Source organism: Coptis chinensis, chromosome 4, assembly GCF_015680905.1.
Source record: "Coptis chinensis isolate HL-2020 chromosome 4, ASM1568090v1, whole genome shotgun sequence".
In the NCBI taxonomy this organism is placed as follows: domain Eukaryota; kingdom Viridiplantae; phylum Streptophyta; class Magnoliopsida; order Ranunculales; family Ranunculaceae; genus Coptis; species Coptis chinensis.
In genome coordinates, this window is record NC_141459.1 from 90,689,040 (window position 1) to 90,713,068 (window position 24,029).

Genomic DNA, 24,029 nt, shown 5'->3' on the forward strand with positions numbered 1-24,029 from the left:
CCCCCCTTGTTTTTGCTACCTTGTTGGTTTTTTCCACTGGTTGCTTGATTCTGTTTACCTTGACTTCGAGTCACAACTCCACCTTTCATTGGAGTTTGAGGCTCTTCGGACAAAGGAAGGAGATTTTTGTCTTTGAAGTAGACAGTTTCTTCATCATACACAACTTCTTCAGACAACTCCCCAAGTCTTGTACTTTCACTGAATTGTATTCTTCATGTTCCTCATCGTAGTACATCAAAGGATTGAACCCTATAGGTTGCTCAACGCCTTGTGTAATCCCCACATAAGGCACTAAAACATTATCATACTCTCCCACTTCCACCACTAAATTACTCACCCTGTTCTCATTGTTCTCCACCCTAGATTGCTCCTGTTCCATTTCTGCACGACTTGTCGGTTCTTGTATCTCCGTAGCTTGTTCATTTTCTCTAGCTGACCTTGTCCGAACCTCCTGACCCCTCTCACAATCCCCATCCCTGTGTTCACTATTCCTATCACCACTGTGCTCAGTCCCTCTATCAGCTTCGCCATTTTCAGCTACCACTGTACTGACCACTGTACTGACCTCTGTACTGACCACTTCCTCTGTTTCTGGCTGGGTCTCAGCATAATGTTCCGTATCAATGACTCTGTCTGGGATCCTTGTTACCATTTCCTCATTGGTGATGATGTTTATCAACTCCTCTCTGTCTGATGGTCGATCCTCAGGGGCCTACCTTACTGCGGCTTCAGCAAGGCTTGTAATTTCTTCCCCTACTTCATTCCTTAGTGTGCTACTCTCAGGAATAGTGACTAAATTAACCTCCATCACCTCCTTCTGTCTATCAGTTTCTCTAGTGTTGCCTGATAAGCACCCAAAAGTGTATTATGAAACCCCATTGAGACATATAAATTTGGTTAATTATGTGTTTAATAATCATGAAATAAATATGTTTTCATACTTTTGCAAGTATTCGCATTAAACATGGAAATATTGGTTAAACCTGCGATAAAGCACGGGGAACGATGTATATATGAATTCTTCTAAATCCGCACAGAAGCATCAAACTTCCGAAGCTCTTACCTCTTGAACCAGGACTCCGAATGCGACAAGTGAGCTGCTCAGACAATCAGGGCAATGAACTCTACGTATAGGCGGAAAGTTGTAAAATTGCCCAAAGACCGGATTGCCACTGGACTGCACATGGACCCACTATGCGGGCCTGCAAGATTGGATGAGTCATCAATCATGGAGCATGTCAAGACAAAAATGACAAATTATTGGTGCAAAGTTGACACCTTACATGTAATTAATTAGATTAGGTGTTAATAGTGAAAAAAAGGCAATGTGTCACTTTGTTTTAATATGGTGGATAAAAATAAAGTAAATGTGGTTTGATGTTTCACGTGGGAGGAAATGAGATTTCTCTCAAATGGAGAAGAAAATAAAACAAGCGGGGGACACTCCATTTACTCCCTTGACTTCTTTTCCTTACCTTGTATTATTTTAGTTCCTTAGTCTTAGATTTTTATTTAGTTTTTATTTGGTAAGAAAAAGCTTGTAATAGTTTTAATGGAGGAAACTTTGGTTTTCTTCTAGTGGAAAATAAATCAAAAGCAAGTGAGTTTTCTTCTCCTCTCTCTCTCTTTTTGTTACATTCTACACTTGTAATCCTTTATCCCAAGGATCATGAGCTAACTTCCCTTTTGGGGAGTTAATAAAACTCATGTGAGGGAAAATCTTTGTTGTTTGGTTTGGTAAGTTGTTTAGGAAGAACAACTAGACCTACATCCTATCCCAAAATGATAGTTGGTGTAGTGTCTAGTTAGGGATCAAAGTGATGAGCTTAGAGATAAGTCATTGCCTTGGTTCCATATGCTAGCATGTATGAGCTTAGAGATGAGCCATACATGTTAGGGATCAAATTTTCTTTTATTAGGACTTGTCTATGAGTTCTAGGAAGAATAAAATGAACTTATTAAAGTCAAACAACAAAAGTTATCTTCACATGAGGAGAATTAACTCTCCACCTTTGCTTTTAGTAAAATTGTATTGTGCATTAGTTACATGATTTTTGTAACTTAATGTTTTTAATTTTTGTGTAGTAAAGAAACCAAGTATTTAGTATTAATATAATCATATTTAAACTTACTCACTAGTTCCCTAAAGAGTAAAACAACTAAGTTGTAGTTTGTCATAAGATTTAGGTTGGTTAGAATCCCTACTCCAAACTATATGAACACGAAGATCGTGAGTAAGAAAAATCTTTGAATTCGCACTTTCGCATAAGAAGAGATTCAATTCTCTAACGTAAAAAAGGTAAATACCAAAATGGCGTCGCTGCCATTCTAAAGACCAAGGGTTTGTGCTACGGACTGGGAATTGCTCCAAGGGGAACCCCCACTCTCATCCTTATTTCCTTTTCGTTTCATTTTTACGTTTTTGTTTTATTTTCGTATTTTTGTCTCGAAAACAACCTGACCTCTCTCGAATTTTTGGTTGTACTTCTAGGGACAAAAAGTTAAGACCGGGAAAGTAAACTACACAAGTTTCTAGGGTTTCTGTGAAAATTTGAACTCATTGTGGCATAATCAACACGCGTGCGCGGTACTGGACTCGCGTTCGCAGGTGTAACCCGCGTCCGCGGGTGTATTTTCTCTTTTGCTTCTCCTGTTCTACCTCCAACATCCACTGATAAATCCTAATCCATATCCAGGCCTAACTCTCTAGAACTGTAACAGAAACTTCGAATATCTTTTCGGATTAATCACGTCGACGGATTGAAACGTCTGTTTCATTTCTTTGGCGGACTAGCGGGAAGCTACAGGTTCCAAATTTTTAGTGTTTTTTTTTTTTTTTTTTTTTTTTTTTTTTTTTTAGTTTTTTGCATGAATGCCATGTATGTAGTATAATGTAATAGTTTATGGATTATTATTTACATCTTAGGCTAGAAATATGCATGAATCATGTTAATACGTCCGTAAATATTTATATGCGATTAAGTGGGTATGAATTGCATATTAATGTATATATACATACCAATGGTACTGTTTTGCATGGTTATCTATATTTATATGTATAAGTGTCTATTATTGCATGTTTAGTATTTCTCTACGTATAAGTACACAGTATTGTCTAATAAGTTGATTTTGTCAAGAAAGAGGAGAACATTCCAACGAGGATTAAAATCTGAGTTGGGTAAATTGTTTCTAAACCCTACGGGGTAAAGCTGCTCTCTATATGACACTCGCAATCTCAATGAGTATTGCCGAAATCGAATTATTATGTAATACAAGAGTCGTATTTTAGTTTATGTATAATACGTTGTATGTTTAGTTTTGTCGTATTTATCTGCATACGTATACTATATTCACATGCTAATGTATTTAGATACGTATGAGTGATTCAAATTTGTCTGTTACTGTTGATATACGTCTACGTAATATCGACTTACAAATTAAGCGATACATATCGCATTATTCTTGATGTATATTTGCCTGTACGTATGGAAGTATTTATCGATGACACAACCTTGCCTATTCGTATAGTTATACGTATGAGTAGAGTATCTTCACATGCTACTGCATCTCGTATTGTATGAGTAGATCGTATTTGCATGTTTGTATTTTCACCCTTGCATAAATCTTAAAAAAAAAAAAAAAAAAAAAATTAATTAAGCCCTTGCATAAATTTTAATTCCATAAATCTTAATCATAATCATATTCCAACAGTGTCTAGGAAACTTGAAAGATTGACGTTACTTAATTAGAACCGTGCTTGTACGGAAAGCCTCCCTCATATCTCTCTTGTGATCTAGCTGTTGGTTTATAAACACGTATTCCTCGCTTCACTACTACATTAGCAGCAACTTAGGCCTACGTTGTTCAACTCCAAAATCTTTAAGAGAATCATAAAATTCAAGTAATAATAAGTTCTTTTCACATCAAATTAGATCTAATTTTATGCTTGCATGAGATTAAGGTCCGGTTCCACTAAAGAATTTGAACATACCTATCGTCGAAAAAATAATGATAAGCAACTGCATAAGTTCTCACCTAAAAATTGTTCTCCTTCTTTAATTACCTTCATCAAGTTCCTTCGCCGTAACATTAACTTCTGCAGTTATGGCCGATGATCCTCCACCGGTGAGAAGCCCCCCCCCGGACTTCTATCTATGCATTCAGGGAAGGACCTTCTTCCCCGTCATCAAACTTGAGGACATTGTCGGTGATTTTCGTATCCCGCCAAACGTTTTTAGTTTGTTACTTGTGTATCATGGTTTGGATCACGAAAAACCATACAATCATCTTCATAGGCTTCAACAAGTGGCCACAACATTTCACCATCCAGCTGTTTCTAAGGAACAACTCTTGCTTCGGCTATTTCCATTCACCTTAGCAGAAAAAGCGTCAATTTGACTTGCAGGACAACAGCCACAATCCATATACACATGGAATAAACTTGTTCAAGCTTTCATGCTTCAATTTTACACTCAAAAGAAAACAACTGAAATGCTTTAGAAAATTCAATTCTTTCGTCAAAATCCTCATGAATTCTTTACGGAAGCATGGAGTCGTTTTATTGATCTTCTTTTAGAATGTCCTCATCACCAACTAGACAAAGTTGTCCTTGTTCGTTCATTCTTTAATGGTCTTTCTGATTATCAAAAAGAAACTCTTGATATAATGAACGGCGGTTGCTTCATGGACAAAGGAGCTACTGAAGCATATACTTTTCTTGAAAAACAAGCGAAAAAAGTTACACACTGGGGTAACACTGAGTCGTCTAGATCATCAAAGGTTACTGTAACAAAAGCTACATCTATTTTTGAGGTAAAACCTGATCCCGAATTAAAAAATTTGATAGAATCCCTAACTAAAAAAGTAGATGCCCTTGCGGTTCAAGTAAACGATCAACTCCCAAAACAGGTCATGAACGTTGACACATCCCCATGTGTTCTTTGTCTCGATCGACCATCTTGATGCTTATTGTCCCTTGTTATATGCCTCCCCTTCTTCTCAACCATCGGAAGAGGCATGTGCATTCAACATTCTAATGCACCTTGGTGACAAAGATCTGAATTTCGTTTGGCCCGAAATAACCAACGGTGGGGGTCCTCCGGTTTTGCTAATCCACCTGTTCGACCAACCAACAACTTTATTCCATACCGCCAAGGAAATAATCAACAATACCAACAAAGTCAGAATCAATTTCAAAATACTTCGGATGCTAACTATCAAACCAACCGTGGCCTTGTTCCAGCCAATCCAAATCCCAACTATAATCAACAACTTCTCAGCAATAATCGTGATCTAGTACCTATTGCATAACCTGCGCCACTCGTTACGGAATAGGACAAGTGAGACTTTCTTAGCTGACATGAACCAACAATCTCAAATTTTAACATCTATCCAACAATCACTTCAACAATTGGCGCAAGAAAAGAGTCAGAAAGGCGTGTTTCCTAGACAAGCAGTTCCAAACCCTAAGCCAGCAAACACTGCCTTTGAACTCACCAATGCACCTGGTACAAGTACTCCCAACCAAGGTGAGGTTCACGCAATCACTACTCTTCGATCTGGAAAAACTGTAGACAATCAAATACGTATGCCAGATGATCAACCAAAGAAATCCAACGGTTCAAATGAATTTATTTCCAATAATGAACCTATGGAGGATTCACCAAATACAACAAAGTCAACATCTCAGAATTTAGGAAACAAGCAAGCGGACCCCTTTGCCAAATTCCGCTCAAAGGCACCGTTTCCTGCACACTTGGCAAAGAATAAACCTGATGAGAATTTTGTTGAAATTCAAGAGACTTTTCAGAATTTGATAATCAACTTACCTTTTCTCGACGCCTTAAAGCTATTGCCAAAACATGCAAAATTTCTGAAAGATATGTGCACCACAAAAAGGAGAGCTAATGTTCCTCAACAAGCGTTCCTCACCGAACAGTTTCCATCCATCACCGAACACAATGGTATAGTCAAATACAAGGACCCTGGTAGACCAACGGTTCCATGCACCTTAGGTGACAAATATACGACTACTGCACTATTAGACCTAGGAGCTAGTGTGAACTTACTTCCATTACTTATTTAAACAACTAGGTCTTCATGAGCTGAAACCTACCACTATGACTCTACAGTTAGCCGATCGTTCCATTAAGTATCCAAAAGGAATTGTGGAAAACGTCCTTGTAAAAGTCCAAGACTTTTTCTATCCTGTCGACTTTGTTATTTTGGATACTGAAGTTACATGTGATTCCATTCCTATCACCTTAGGACGTCCGTTCCTAGCAACTGCTAATGCTCTTATTAACTGTAGGGATGGTTCCATGACCATGTCCTTCGGAAATCTTTCGATCGAGGTAAATGTGTTCAAGATGATGAAACAAATTCCAGAGCCTGACATTGATGGTGAGGTGAACAGGGTTGATAGCATTGTGCAAGAGTATTTAACAAACACTTTTCCTGAAGATGAAGTATACCAATTTCTTTTCTTTAGCGATTCTGAATTTGAGGACAATGATTATACACAAGAAGTAAACGAATTATTAGAGTCAATACCATTATTTGACCTTACGACCGTGAGGTCCAGCGATTTGGAGGAACATCAATCTGTTTACTCTATGGAAGACGATTTTCCTCAAGAATCTTTAATACCCACTCCACCTGCCCCTGACTTAAAACCTCTTCCTTCGGAATTAAAATACGTACATCTTGATCCAGATGGTAGTCATCCAATTATTATATCATCTCAATTGACTGATGATCAAGAATCCCGTTTAATAGATGTTATTCAACAACACCGTTATGCTATTGGATGGTCCCTTGATGACATTAAGGGCATTGACCCTAATGTATGCACCCATCGCATACATCTTGAAGAAAATGCTAAGACGTCGCGTGAACCGCAGCGTCGTCTAAACCCAACCATGAAAGATGTGGTACGGGAGGAAGTTTTAAGATTACTCGATGCAGGTATTATTTACCCTATATCCGATAATATTTGGGTGAGTTCAGTACACGTTGTTCCAAAGAAATCTGGCATTACAGTTGTGTGCAATGATAAAGATGAATGCATCTCCGCTCGTATTCCAATGAAATGGCAAATATGCATTGACTATCGCAAACTTAATGCAGTAACTCGTAAGGATCACTTTCCACTGCCCTTCATCGATCAGATGCTTGATCGGTTAGCCGGTCATGCATATTACTGTTTTCTTGATGGTTATTCAGGATATTTTCAGATAGTCATAGATCCTGCTGATCAAGAAAAGACTATGTTCACCTGTCCTTTTGGTACATTTGCATATAAACGAATGCCTTTCGGTCTTTGCAATGCACCTGGTACTTTCCAACGCTGTATGCTTCACATTTTCAGTGATATGGTTGAACGTTTTATAAAAGTATTCATGAACGACTTCTCAATATATGGAGATTCTTTCGATAGCTGTCTATCAAATATTGAAAAGGTCTTTACACGTTGTGAAGAGAAAAACCTTGTTCTTAATTGGGAAAAATGTCATTTCATGGTTAAAAAAGGAATAGTTTTAGGACATATCGTTTCAAAAGATGAAATCGAAGTCGACAAAGCTCAGATAGAAAAAATTGCTTCACTTCCTATACCAAAAACAGTTCGCGACATTCGCACATTTTTAGGACACGCATGTTTCTATAGGAGATTTATTCAAGATTTCTCAAAGGTTGCCTTTAACCAATCTCTTGCTTAAAGATGCCGTTTTTGACTTCAGTTTCAATTGCAAACAAGCTTTTGAGACTTTAAAATCTGCCTTAACTACCGCTCCCATAATTCAACCACCTGATTGGTCTAAACCTTTTGAATTAATGTATGACGCGAGTGACTATGCTATTGGAGCTGTACTAGGGCAACACCAAGAAGATAAGCCAATTGTAATTTACTACACGAGTAAAACCCTTAATGAAGCTCAACGTAACTATACCACCACTGAGAAAGAGTTTCTCTCCGTTTTATATGCCTTGGATAAGTTTCGTCCTTACCTAGTGGGTTCTTCCACAATTGTTTACACTGACCATGCGGCGCTTCGTTACCTATTAGTGAAAAAAGATGCAAAATAGAGGTTGATCCGCTGGATTCTCCTCTTGCAAGAATTTACTCTAGAAATTAGAGATAAAAAAAGGTTGTGAAAATGTGGTTGCAGACCATTTATCAAGACTTGTCAGTGATATTGATACTAATACTGAACCTATCTGTAATTCCTTTCCGGATGAACACTTATATTCCATTTTTTCGTCCCCCTGGTACATTGGCATAGTAAATTACTTAGTTACCGAGGAAGTCCCTTCATCTTGGTCTCGTAATGACCGAAAAAAGTTCTTATCCACTGTGAAATTTTATTTCTGGGATGATCCCTACCTCTTCAAGTATTGTTCCGACCAACTAATCCTTCGTTGCATTCCCGACTGGGAACACAATGACGTGTTATCCTTCTGCCATGAACAATCTTGTGGTGGTCATTTTAGTGGTAAGAAAATAGCGGCCAAGGTTCTACAATGTGGATTTTATTGGCCAACACTGTTTAGAGATGCACATGAGCATTGCAAAGCATGCAACCGCTACCAGCAGCTAGGACGCATTACTCAACGTAATATGATGCCCTCAAATCCCATTTTAATTGTGGAAATCTTTGATGTATGGGGCATCGACTTCATGGGTCCCTTTCCAAATTCTCATGGTTTCCTTTACATACTGGTAGCAGTTGACTAAGTGTCAAAATGGATTGAGGCATTGGCATGTCGTGCTAATGATCATAAAACTATCGTTTTTTTTTCCGTAAAAGAAAATATTTTCTCTCAATTTGGCGTTCCAAAAGCTATTATTAGTGATGGGGGAAAACATTTCTGTAATAAATTTTTAAATCATTAGTAAAGAAATATGGAGTCACGTACAAAGTGGCAACTCCGTATCATCCTCAAACCAGTGGCCAAGTAGAAGTCTCTAATAGAGAGATCAAATCCATTTTAGAAAAAACTGTTAATCTATCTAGAAAAGATTGGTCTATACGATTATCTAATGCCTTGTGCGCATACAGAACAACTTTTAAGACACCTATAGGGATGTCTCCTTATCGCCTCGTTTTTGGAAAACCTTGTCACTTGCCGGTTGAACTTGAGGATGGTGCTCTATGGGCCATCAAAAGCCTAAATTATAATACTAATGCGGCAGGCGCAAAGAGAAAATTGCAGTTAAATGAGCTCGAGGAAATTTGGAGTGATGCCTATGATCTCTCGAAATCTTATAAAGCCAACATGAAAAGAGTGCATGACAAGCACATATTGAGAAAAGATTTCAAAGTTGGTCAAAAAGTTTTGTTGTACAACTCAAGATTACACATTTTTCCAGGAGAATTAAAAACTCGATAGTCTGGTCCTTTCATTGTCTCTGTTGTCACCCCTTATGGGGCTATATCTTTAAAAAACAAAAATGATGAAAGCAAATTTCAAGTAAATGGCCAACGTGTAAAACATTATCATGAGTTGCGCTCTCCAAATGTTGAAGAGACTCTTCTAAAAGATCCAGTCTACACAGACTAATAAATTCACTGGTGTACTTCTTTCCATGTGATATAAACAAGGAAAGTATGCCATTAGGGTAGCCGGTCCCTCTTCTATTTCTTTTATAAAAATCCCTAGAGTGTGTGGTTGCAAGCGCCGGAACCTTAGTCCACAAAAACTCTACTTCAGAACTGAGTATAAATGTATTTTGTTAATCGAGCAAACGTGCCTTCTGGTAAACAATGGGTACCAAAAATTTCAACTCCTTCCTTCTCTTCCCTTTTCTATTCTCTTCCTCGTGAACTTCAGCTTAGGGGTGGGAATTTGGCCCTAACGACCCTAACCCGGCCCTGACCGACCCGACCCTAAGCCCTATAAAGCCCTCACAACCTAAAGCCCTCACAGAGCCGGCCGGCCCGCCCTAATGCCTTCTAGGGCAGGGCTAGGGCTAAGATTCTAAAACATAGGCCCGACCCTAATTCAGCCCTCATTAGCCCGACCCTAACCAAGCCCTAACCGGCCCTGTTTCACACTTTCATTATAAATACACATACCATAATTGTCCAACTCTTTGTTAAATATTTTCAATTAAAATAACATTGTCCTTTGTAATTTATCACTTACACCCAAGGGTACTTCCAATAACTTGTCTTATATAACAAAAATTTGTCAACTTAATGTACCATGAAGAACAATGAGCACTAGCCTAATAAAAATAAGACTTTATTCCTTTGATCATCAAGTCAAAGTCCATAACTTATTATTCTCAATTTCTTTTCTCACTTATTTCTTATAAATTATATTTTTATTCACATCCAAGCCAAGTCTAAAACTAAAGATTTCCTTCCACACCATTAAAGCAAAATCTGAGCGGACATTTGTAACACGTAAACCAAAAACAACCTTTGTCAGAAAAATGACATTTGTAATCTCAAACCTTTCTCCATCACTTGTTCAAAAGCCAATATTTTCATTTCCATATACAAAGCTTGAATCACTTTTAAATTAGAAGAAAGGTAATATTATATTTGTTTGAATCTATTATAGAAATAATTTATGATATTACAAATAGTTTAACAACTTCCATGACCCTTAACCAAAACTATTATGTTTCTTCTTTATATCTATTACTTCTTCCTTTAAAATGATAATATAATTATTTGTCTATGTATTTCAATTTAAAATGTAATTTTAGTGAGGTTTGAGTACAAGAAAGAACAAATTCCGAACTCTCGATGTACTTCAGTTCATTAGATTGTGGATGTGCATTTTAAATTTTTGGACTTATACAGGATTATTACTAGATTGGTTGGACTTTGAGTTTGTAGATTATTGTACATTTTTGTAATATAAATGAGTTTTAAAACTGATGTAGTAAAAAAAAAGAAAATATATAGGCTCGGCCCTAAAGCCCGACCCTAAAGCCTTTAAAGAGGGCTTAGGGTAGGGTAAGGGCTTGAGGTTTAGACTTGTGACCCGGCCCGACCCGATCCTATGCTGACTTTAGGGCTGGGCCGACCCGGCCCTAATATTTGAAGGGCTTTAAATGTTTAGGGCCGGGCTAGCCCAACCCGGCCCATTGCCCACCCCTACTTCAGCTTATCATTTGGTGTAAATCTCACCCATCTCGAATAGGTAATGATCGTAGTACTTTTGCTCGAAAGCAACGGGCAAAAAGGATGGGGTGGTGTATGAATTGTCAAACACTTTTCTGTCCAGGTCTTGATCTACTATCCGATATGAGCCGGTATAAGGTATATTATTGTCTGACACCAGCTCAGCAGGATAAACTTCGTCGTCGTCCCCGCTGCTCCCACGGGTTGGGATTCGCCTTGAGGATCGGCGTTAAAAGACTCACATTCGTCTTGAGGATTTGACGTTAAAAGACTCAACTTGTTTATACTCGTGTCTTTTATTTTCACCTTTGCACTAAGTGTTGTGCACAAATAGAGATGTGATAGGCAACATCGGATGGTCCCTCGTTCGCACGGGCAATGAATTTCACCAGGCCAACCCCGAATAGTTTTCTATTTGATGACAGTTCGGGGCGGTTTGAGGCTATACCATATGTATTAAGGGTAATATTATTATTACACCATTGCACATTGGTCAGGGATGGTACCGTCCTAAACCCTAGGCCCCTAAAACATAAAGGTTAAGCTACAGTCTGGCTGGATTGGGTTCGTCCCAGAACCGACATGACAGTTGCCTGATTTTACAGTAATTATTTTCTTCTTGAAATCCGGTGTTGTTAACACGTTCATCTCCCCTTGTACATTTGTATATAAAATTTGTAAATAAATAAACTTCCTTAAAAAAAAAAAATGGGGGTTTGCGTTCTATTTTTACAAGATTCAAACCCCCTAAAAAAGAAGAAGAAGGGGTTTGATTGTGATTATGCCATATTCCAGTGGATGGCATTTTTAATGCCGATCGTTTTGATATCTCATTCGTTCAATTTGGAGTTAAAACGAATCGAAATTCTACGTTTGAAATTTTAGAACATTTCGGGACATAAGAAGAATTTCTGGAAATCATTTGGGCTTGGGCCAAAAATTGGACTTGATCCAAAATCACGGATCCGGTCACAAAACACAACCCGCAGGCCAAACCACTCGTCAGCCCCTCACTTTTCTTCCCCCCCAAAATCCGGATCTTGGTCCCCCTCCCACTCAACTCGCGCACGAGGCTTCCCAGGCCTGATTTTCACCAGCGCACGCTGGCACAACTCCACCAATTCAAACCCCCTTGCTCCAGCACCATCTCCTCCAACACTCCTAGCAATTTCCACCCTTAGAAAATCATCTAGACCCCTCTATGGCAGCACGAAGACGAATCACAGTTGAGAGGAATTTCAAAAATCTATTCGATTTGGGCATGTTTCATCCCTTTTTCGATGAAGAAATTGCAAATAGGGAGTGGGAGTATCTGTTGCACAAGGTGCCGGCTAATTACTCGGAAGATTTGGTTTTAAAGTTTTACAACAATGGTGGTTTCCGGGGTGATGAATTTTGGATTACGGCGGATGGGTTGGAACGTGAACTCACGCTGGAGTTAATACCGAATACAACACATATTCTGATAAACTCAGATAGTCCGACCCTGTTGTTATCAGAGTATCCGACTATGATGGACTTAATGTTTGACACGCTTCTCGAGAGAGAGTATAATAATGGCTCGAACTGCGTGTACCAGCACTCACTCAAATGAAACCAACTAGCCGTCACTCAATGGCTAGCTTACAATGTTATTGGAACTTCAAAGACGTCTGACGTGAACAAGACATTCTTGCACCTGCTGTGGATCCTCCAGGAGAAGAAGAATACTTTATGTATGGTCCATTTCCTGGGCCATGTTCTTACGACTGCGTCAAATAGGTCAGCTCCTCTTGCTGTACTTGTTACTCAGCTTATGCTTAACTTAGGATTCCAGTCTGCTACTCCTTTCATTCCAACAAGGTCTTTTGAGAATTTTGGAATTTTTGAGACTTGTGTTTTGGACCATTGGGACCTAGTAGCTAGAGATGATATTGAGCGTGATAACGTACCTCCTCCTCCTCCTTCACCACCCAATTGTTTTAATGAGGATATCATGCGCCGAATCAGCACTCCCATGGAAGCTTTAAGACACATGAATACTAGCATGCGCATAATGTTTCTTCGTCAGGAAGAGATGCTTACTTCCCAAAATGACTTCCAGCAAGAAATGCGCAATCGCCAAGGCAGTTTCCAGAGAATGATGATGGCAAATCAGCAGCAATTCCAAGATCAACTCTACTTCTGATCTTTGGGCCACATTCCGCACGGTCGGCTTAGCCGGGAGTTCATCGTATTTAAGAGTAAAACCCTAGTTCATCTTTTGCTAACCCTGAGGATTCCCAGTAGCTGTTTATTTCCCTTGGCTTAGAAATGACTATGTCATTTATTTCCCTTATGCATTGCATTTTTATTTTTCTAGTGATAAAAAATTATATATCGTTTTGATTTCTCATAATTTTGTATCTCCAGATGGTTTGAATGAGAAATTATTTATGTTATGCAATTATTGTACTTCTTAATATATTAGTTTGTTTCTTGATGCATTGGGCCTACTCTCAAAGCCCAACGGTCAGAACCCAACGGACTGATCCAAACGGTCAGATGCCCAACGATCAGAATTCTAATTATAAATACAACTCTTCTTTTCCACTTTCACTCATCCACTTCTCTCACTCTTCACAAATTCCTCTTCACAAATTCTCATTTTCTTGAACATAATGAATCCAATCGAGCGATGGGAAAAGGAGCAACGCGAATGGGCTATCACAGTATTCGTGATAACAGTGTTTATCATTGTTCTGCTGTCACTCATGCATAACATGATCCAGAACACCTAGATCTATGTAACTGACATCTCTCTTTCCGTCTTTGTTTTGTATATTAGTATGATGTGTTAAATAATTCTCACACATTTGTACGGGTTATGTATTAAATGGAGAAGTTTCGTATTAAATATTTGTGTATATTACTTGTCTTTTCCTCTAAAAAAAAAAAAAAAAAAAAAAATAATAATAAAACAAACCATAACAAAGAAAACATCATCCAAAACTCACCAAAATAATTAAATCGATACTCATGGTGTTCAGAGAAGATCGCGCACGCTACAAGGTACACATAACACTTGTCACACATGCAGCTCGATTATTCTATCCATATGCTATTACTGAGGTCTGATCATCATTTCTGAAATTACGTGTAAGTCTAACTACCCTGTGAAACTTTCGTCCGTATTTTCTAACATTGAAACATCTCATTAATTGTTTTTGGAAATCTAACATGACAAGACTTACTATAGATCCCCATTGTTGCTGTTCATAATCACATGGGTCATTAACTACACTTGGAATCCAGATTGGTATAGACTCATAGATTGGCTATAAATCTCTTCTTTTCAGCCATTCTCATTTCAAACAATTTTCACTATCCTTCCCTCCGTAATAGTACCAAATGGATCAACAAAGAAAAATAATGTCTGAGAAAGACTACCTAAAAGTTTTTGAAGATGGCCGGTTTTCTCCTTATTTTGACACCGAAATTGTACGTCGGGGATGGACGCCTCTTCTATATCATTCAGCAGTTGGTTATTCCTGAGAATTGGTTTTGATGTTCTACCAATTTATAGGACCTGAGAATGGAAAATTCTACTTCGATGCTTATGGACGATGATTGGAATTGACTAGGGAAATTATCTCCGACATACTTCAAATCCCAATGAATTCCCAGGAGTTCCTTTTTCCAGAGTCATCATTTGATTCCGTCAAAACTTTACTAAGAGCTACCGTTTCTCATGGCAAAGTGGGAAATAGACATCATGTTGTTCTTCAATGCTCTTCGAAACAGAATCAATGAGTTGTGCTCCACTGGTTGGGACACAATGTGATAGGTACATCTCACCAATCAGAAGTCACAAAGTCTCAACTTCACCTACTTTGGGTTTTGCAGACTTAAAGGGATGATTTTTGTCTAATTTAACACCTCTGGAACGTGATCACTAGGAAAACAAGAAAGTTAGCACCTCTACCTACTTTAGTCACCCAAATTATGATGCGTTAGGGTATCCAGTAATTTCTCCAGAAACACCACTTCAAAGAGCACATATTAGTGTACTCCAAACAGACTACTCCATTGGTTTTTGGACTCCTGATACTCTGACAGATGAACAGAACGACCCAAGCTCAAACCCTGACCATTTCTTTGATGAAAATGCCATGATAAACATTTTTAATCCCATGGAAGGCATTCAATTTCTTCATCACGGCATGCGGGAACTATACGTTCATCAGAATATCATCATTACAACTTTTAAAGAATTCCAAGAACGTCAAGCAATGCATGATGTTGAACAGGAGGAAATCTTGGAACATCATTCTCAGTCCTTGCAAAATCACGCTCTCCTAATGGAGAATCAAACTACACTCTCTGTCAGCCAAGGGGACATTCAGATGCAGCTCAGACAACAAATTGAAGAACTAAACACTGTGGTGCATGATATTCGTCTCCAATAGCTTCATAATAATCCATGATTTTCTTATTGAATAAAAAAATGGAATAATGATACTAAGTGAATAAATAAGTAATCGTATATATTATTACGTTTTTCGTCGTATTATTAATTTGTTTTTATCTTTGTGTCTTCTTTTGTATGAAATGGTTGCTAAAATTATTTACGTTGTGACTAACTAATTTTAACATGTGATTTTCAATGTCATTACAGGAGGGTTTATTTTCTTCCATACTCATTTATCCATCCAATTGCCTTTCTCATTGCCCATTTCTTTACTTCATCCACCATGGCATCTTCATCAAACATTGCATCTTTATCAAACATGACACCTCCAAAACTCATTCCTGAGCAATCCTTTCAGTCTATGATGGATTCCAATACTTATGGCCATCTCTTCCGTGACTACATCACTAACATTTGGTGGTCTTCCCTAGTTCTTCAACCTGACCAAACTTATTCTCCGAGTTTGGCTGCATACTTTTATGCTAATATGGAGGACACACCAGCATTCAATCATGCACATGGCTTATACTTAGACGGGTTCACAATCCTAGTTGGTGACACACATCATATTTTTTCTGAACAACAACTTGCCCTAACTTTGGATCTTCCATATCACGAACCGGCCGCATCATGGCATTACATCTATCATAATTCTTACCGTTCCTTTCAGTGGCAAGTGTTTCGCTAAACTTACGGTGATGGTCTTGAGATTAAACGAGAAGGAGCTGGCCATGTGCCATGGCACGACATCACCATTCCTTTAGCAAGCATGACCATGAACATGGGGACTGCGATGTTGTTTGTACTCATGAACATCATGGGAGATTGGCATTTTTCTACTGCCAATGAGGCTGCCTGCGTAGTATTCAGTGCACTGGCTCAAGGTCATACATTATTTAACATCTTAGGTTCTGTTATCTCCAACCTGAAATGAGCTCGCACTTTTCAGGATCGATTATATTTTTTACCAGAACCGCCTTGCGAATCATGAAGACACATTTCCCACAGTTTGCAGCTACTTTTCATGACTGGGTCAAGGTAGATTCTATGTGCCCAACAAATAGAATCATTCATTCATTAAGGGTTAGGCAATGGAAGCGTCCCACTCGGTACCTAAGGCATGTTCGTTGTTACCCGAAGGATGAAAATATGAAGAAACATTTGAGGAAATCTGGAGACAAAGAATGGGCAGAAATTTGGCAGACTATTATCTTTTGGCGCGATGCTAAGGAAATGCATTTCCTTATTGAGGACGCCAGACCTACACATCCCGCTGGATGGTAAATTTGAGCTTGTCATTGTACATATATCTAGCTAAAAATTATGTTTCGTGTGCTATTGTCTTTCATTATTCCGTGTGCTATGTTTCGTGTGCTATTGAACATTTTATTGTTTCTTTATGAATAATATATTATGTTCTCCAACCTTTCTGTTCCAGCAATCTAGCCCTAATTTTTGCTCACGGTTCTCAGGTAATTTCTCTCTTTATTTATTGATACTTCGACGACTAAGCATCATTTTGTTTGGGGGTATTTTTAAACCTGTAGCAAAAATTAGGCATATTGTAACATGTATTTAGTTTTTATTTTCTTGTTAATAATTTTACTTAGTGACAAAGTCTTGTTTCCTTTTCAATGATGAAAATTGTCTAGAAATCTCACATTAGTATCCGAATTAGGATTTGTTTTAAGAAACTTAAGATAATACGTATGCAATAGTTTATACATCTTTTCATGAACATTCATGCACTGAGTATCATTGATTGTCATAGCAGTAAGTTTCTGGAACCAACGGTTAGTTACTTAAACTATAAATCCTGTGAGAATCTAACCAAAAGCCTTGACATGAGTGATTTGTATGTGATGACACAGAGGAGTAGTTTTTCCGATTAGAGAAAATCACGCGTCTTCTTACTTGATCACCACCCGAACCTTAGGCGAGAATTTAGGCCTTCATTAGATCGATATAGCTAAAAATTCTTACCTGTTACAAATTTTACCGCTAGTCACTCCACTGAACCTTTCATCAAACCTTTCACTTTCGCCAAAAATTCCTTACCCATCTATTAAACCAAATAAAAGAACCTACTTAAGTGAGGAGTATGAGAAATAGGATGAAATGTGGAAAAATAAAGAGAAAGACTTGTCCCAAGTAAAAGTCAGTTACTTGCTTCAGGAAAGAAAAATAGAATCATGTTCTTAAGCAATAAAAAAAAAAAAAAAAAAATCATCGCGATCCGAGAGGCTTAAGAACAAGGTTGGAAAACTCGGTTAGAAGAAGGAAAGAAAACAAGGAATTCTCTAGTATAAATATCTTAAAGACCCTATTCTCTCATACTCAGAATTTTGATTATCCATTTCCATTTTATTGTTGTACACTATCACCTAAGCCCCACAATACCTAATAAAGACCTCTAGCTCAATTAGGAGTAGGGTGGTGTGATAATAAGTAGTAGATGTGATTGATCGACATCGGCTCCTCTAACTGTCATTGAGATGTGAGGAAATGTGTGCCCATTGCACACTAGAGTTAACAAAACCTGAGTGGTAAAATTTTGAGTGGAATTGTGCTTCGACACATACCTGTGAGAACCCATTTAGGTACGTGATAAGCACCCAAAACTGTAATATTAAACCCCGAGAGACATAACATTTTGGTCGATTATGTGTTTAATAATCCTGTAATAATTATATTTTCGCATTTTTTGCGTTTTCGCAATTAAAATGAATATAGTGATAAAACATGCATCGGGCACTGAATACGGGAATATTTGGAGTTTCCCACTCGACCCCGCAAGCCGGGTTTCCAAAAGAAACGAGAACCGGTCGCGGAGCGGGCCCCACATATAAAGAAGCGAGAAACTTCCGAAGCTCAAATCGGATAAATCTAGATGCCGACGTTGGCTAGTGAAGCCGCCAAGAACAGAATACGGAATATTTGGAATTCCCACTCAATCCCCGTGAAGCCCAACAAAGCCCGACTAGAGTCGGTTTCCAAAAGAACAAAACCGGTCTGCGAACGGGCCCACATATAAAGAAGCGAAAACTCCCCGGCTCAAATCGGATAAATCTAGGTGCCGACGTTGGCTAGTGAAGCCGCCATAGCGACGGGCGACGAACTCTGCTAGCAGGACAAAAGTCGTGCCAAAATGCCAAAATCGACACACTAAGTGGACACACTCTCGGGCCCGAAAGGCATGATGAGTCGGCATAGGCGGTGGCAAAAGATGGTTTCAATTTGATACCACCTGGCAAGAGAGAAGACACGTACCAATTCAAACCAGGTGGTTTGAATTGAAATAAGCTACGAAACAAAAACTTAAAAAGCAAAAGGACAAAAAGCTAAACATATCAAAACAAAACAAAACTTTTATTCTCAAAGTTTTGAACAAATAAATCAGCTACCGAACAAAACTAAATTAAATGATTCACGGATCACTCTTGTATCAGCCTATATATATGAAGGGGTCGCCTTCATTATAAGGTCTTCAGCATATTAATGCTTTAGCTACGCTTAGTTTTTTTCTTCTTCTTCAGTACTTACATTCCGCCATTTCTATTTTAGCAGCTTAATATTGTAAGTTATTTTACCCTTAATAACAGTCATTTCTTTTCTAGTTTAATTTCTGTCCTGCATTTATTTACTTAATGTATACAGCAAGTTTTATTATTCCTTCTATGATGATGAGCTAATCCCCCCGGGGGAGGGTTATGCTGCTCGTGTAAAAATCCGGATTGACTCGTTAATATTCTAGAATCACTACTTATGAATTAGGCATAGAATTAACATCCAGTCCCAAAATGACTGAGACTGTACAAAGTTGGATCATTGATGCTCCAGATAGTCGCCACGAATCTAAAATGTCTCGCGACTCTCAAAAAAAACAGCTCTCCAATTCGTCCAGCTGATGTGAAATCGAGCCAGGAGCGGAAATAATATACCAGAGATGCGCATGCGATATTATTAAAACTCCTTATGCTAGTGAAATGCGACCTAGAGATGTGGGCATGCACTAGGGATCAATACTCGACGTCGTCTCCGAAACGAGACGAATTAGGGATGTAGTGATTTGGTAATAAAAACTGTTAAAAAATGATTCTTGCATGAGCATGATTAACTCTCTCCCTGTTTCTCTACATTTTGTTTACTTACATATAATCGCCGTAGTAATTTATTTTATTTGCATTACCGTTATTTTAATTAAAAACCAACTAAAAAGAAACCTAAAAATCCTACTCACTTAAAGTTGTAACTCTAGTTGTGAACCTATCCGAGCCCTAAGGTTTGGACGATCCCTTACTCGACCTATCCTACCAATCCCACGTGAGTAAGGTAACTTGACTAAAATGTACGACTATACGGACGTTGGACTTGGACTGTGGACCTCGGACTTTGGACTGTGGACCTCGGACTTAAGAAAATAAGTAACTGAAAGCCAATAATAAAAACGTGTGTAAATTTTGTTTTATCAAATGGCGCCGCTGCACGCCGAAGGACTATGGACTTAACGTAATAACTGGAATACATCCATAAAAACCCTTCCCTTACCTCCTTATCTTTTTAATTTTCATTTCTGTTACAATACTAACAAGTTACGAAATAGTTTACCTTAACTTTTTCTACTAACAAATATCTGTGAACCAAGTTTGTTTATTTTCATTAGCACGCGCTAAGTACTCCGGAATTTGAAATCTTGAGCAGACAAAAGAGTCTCGGACGAGACTGAATTAGTAGCAGCGAGAGACTAACCCGGAGTATCAACACCGGTTTTCAGTCACGTGCCACTTTCCTTTTTTCAGTACTCTTTTGGGCTCTTTGGTCCTGCTTTACTAGTAAGCATAAGCTCGGGAGTAGTCGATCGCTATATTTAGGAATCGCGGGGCGCCGTGTTTCAAACTCTTAAACTCCTCAAACTTTGTCGAGGATATTATAACCTGTTTTACCTCAGATATTTTTGTATGTTGGCATGAGAACTCAGTGCATGTAAAGGTGGTTCGTCATCACATATTCACGCAACACAATTAATATGATTCAAATATATTTTGATATATGCGTGGCCAAACCACCGCTTAGAATATTTTTGTATGTGTATGTTACATCAATTCACGCGTGCTGTATTCAATTGCATGAGTTCATTCTCGACATTCCCCTAGCTCACGATAACTTACACATAGTTGCACGATAGGTAATATAGATTTGCATGGGTAGACTTTCTTGACTAGTATATGTTAGTTAGTTTCTATTTTGGCATCTATCGCTTTTAATTGCATATTTCAGAATCACGTCTCCATAATACACTAATTATGTAAATTAAAAAAAAAAAATCATAGTAATTAAAAATTTCATCTAAATCATCTTAATAACACCCCGCATAATACACCATCATAAATCATCCTATTCCATCACACTACTAAAAAAAGGGCTTATAAGCTCACAAGATGTTAGAGTTTTTTATCTCGGTTTTCTAGGAAAAAACAACCGAGGTAAAAATCCAATCGAGGTAATAGAGTTTTATAAAACCGAGATAATAAGCTACTAAATTATCTTAGAAGTCTGACATCTTATCTAAATATATTATCTCGGTTTTCTAAATAAAACCGATATTATATAGAATAAAACCGAGATAAATTGTTGATTGAAACCAATTAGTATAGAAGAAAACTGAGATGTTTTTTTTATTGAAACCGAGATAATATCAAAAATAACCGTGATAAATTCTTTTGGAAAGAGAGATTCTTGAACAACCTTTTATCTCACCCTATGTCAGTTTTTGTTGGTATTGCTCATGACAATTAACCAGCAAATAAAAACCTGTCCCAAACCACCACATTTTCTTTCATATTCATAAACATCAACACCAATTAACAAAAACAACCCAACATAAGTAAATTCTTTGAATAACTTATTTCATTAAGAGAAGAAAGAACAATGTCGAACATGAACTTAACTTTCAAAGAGTACTAGTGATCAATCAATTATATATAGAAACTCAAATATTGTATCAACTACTATTCTTCGAACTATAATAAGATATTTTTTTAACCTTTCTCTATATATTCAGGAAAGGAGACAGATGGTTCCTGTTGAATTTCCTTATTACAGATGGTTCCCTAAAATTTCCTACTCAAAAAAAAAATTGAGAATCCACAAGTCCTAAAGTATTCACGCCGGTCATCACCGTGAAAAATTATAGGCTCCAAGACTCTCTTCACAACTTAGTAAGTGGAGATGAATATCCAAGATGATCCCGATCCATAAGAGAAACATCATTTCTAACAAACTCATCATGTGCTAACTTCAAAGAATGACCAATGTTTAGTTCCATCACGCATAAACGGACTTATGCTAGAGGACTCTTCATCAATCTTTCCTTTGAAAATATATCCGACAGAAATCCCGAGGAATCGGTTATTGATGTCAATAAGAATATCTCCACGCTTTGGCAACCGAGGACTCAACTTGAGGTGCATCTTTAGTGGAGGCCCCACCTCAACAGAATTATTTGATTGCTCAAGGACATAATTACTATGTGTGTCACCGAAGCTATCTCACCCCAATAAAGCTCTAGTTGGATAGATGCAGGGGTTCACACATTGCTTAGAAGTTACTTCTAAGCAATAAAACCACACAATAAGAGAGAATATAAACAAAATAAGAAGGGCAAAAAAGGAAGGATTGAACAAGTATAAAAATGTTGCAAAGCTGACCTTACCGTAAAAATGTTGCAAAGAAGGACCTATCCTTTTCATATTTATCTCTTTTCCAAATGGTACATATATAAAGAATCAGAGGGGGTGGACAACCCAACTTTACAAAAGAAGATAGAAAAATGTGAAGTAAAAATGAAAGCATATATTAAAAAGCTGCAAATCCACTCATACCACTACTAGTTATCGTCATTATACAATATACAAAGGAATGAGGTCATGTAAATGTTAATCCTTGGTGCACACTCAAAACCACAAGACAAATGTCATCAAACATAAATGTCATCGACATTTGTAACCAAGGCTCTATCATAGAAAGTATATATAATGAGATAAAAAAAAATACCTTCAAGACAAATGTCACCGCACCACACTACACTACATCCATTACTAGCCGATTTTAAAGTCGACATGAAAACGCTTTTATTAGGAGCAAAATTCTCCTTAGTGAACCCCTCATTGTAGAACAATTTAAGGCTTTCATTGCAAACTTCCTTTTCATTGAGTTACCTTTCTAAACCATAAGCAAGAGAATCATCAAGATTCCGTCCCGTGATAACACAAAATTTATCCGCCAATAGCAACAAGAGTCCCACCTAAGATCCCCAAATGTGTTGACCAACCCTTGTACCTAAAACATTGCCAATATTATATAGACAGAGATACAAAGAACCAATTAGATAAGCTGAAAAATCCAAAATGACTTATAGCAAATGTAAGTGTGAATGTGTATCCAATAAAAGAAGCCACTGTTCCAACAGAAAACTCACCCTGCGACAATATTCTTTTAGTATTTTTGGTAAAAGAAGTACATGGCTATTTAACATCAAAGTCTTATGCGAGCAAAACAAGCCAACCAAAACAATATGAAAGTACTTAATGGAACTAGTAAGATCTTCTTTGTATAAAATACATTTTTTTTATTAAGCATTAATTACTCTTACGGCTTTGATCGGCCGCTGCATATTTCCTATATCGAGAATACGACTACCAAAGTTCCGACACGCTGTCCATTTGAACATTGAGAATCATATCCAAATAAACATACTCCAAAAAGAGGTCACAGTCACGTGGAAATGCTTACTGCTTTCACTTTGCTTCCAACAGACAAGATAAAGTTAACAACTAAACATAAACTACAATTCTAGTCACAAATTTCATTTGCAGATCTGAAAATTCTAAGCTTTGTGTCACTCGACCGGTAGGCCAAAATCTGCCAAGTTTAAATGAGCCCATCAAAGGTTTCAGATTTTTTTGGTCTATAGAATGATAGCATGACTAAAACTCTAGTATTTCTGGTAGAGCAATCATATTCCTGACAAGAAGGCAACATGTCCACAACTCCATATGACAATGTAAATTACCTGATTACCGAATGTTGACATTTGACGCTTTTCACCACCAAAGGATCTAACCTGAAAGCAGAACAAGTACAGAAAGCCAATCCACATATTACAGTTTATCCTTGATAAAGTACATTGAATTGGCTACTCAGTATCCACTCACTCAAGCGGAGTATTTTGGACACTTACTGTACGGATGGCTGAAAATGTTTCACTCGCACAATCAGATATGTACGCTTGGGCCATTCCATGAGCTTTGAAGACAGGTATAGTTGACCACTTGTATATGGCTTGTGATTTTAATTCACAGTTAGTCAACGGTTGTAAGAAAACCATGATAATGTAAAACCATAATTTTCGTATGAAGTTCTCTTGCTACAATGTAATATGATCTGCAAGTGCAGGTGCAAGT

At 37.8% G+C, this 24,029-nt stretch overlaps 1 pseudogene; it reads right to left on the reverse strand.

Moving 5' to 3' along the window:
• Positions 1–712: 712 nt before the first annotated feature.
• LOC147505586 (ABC transporter B family member 28-like) lies at positions 713–24,028 on the reverse strand (annotated as a pseudogene).
• Position 24,029: the final 1 nt, after the last annotated feature.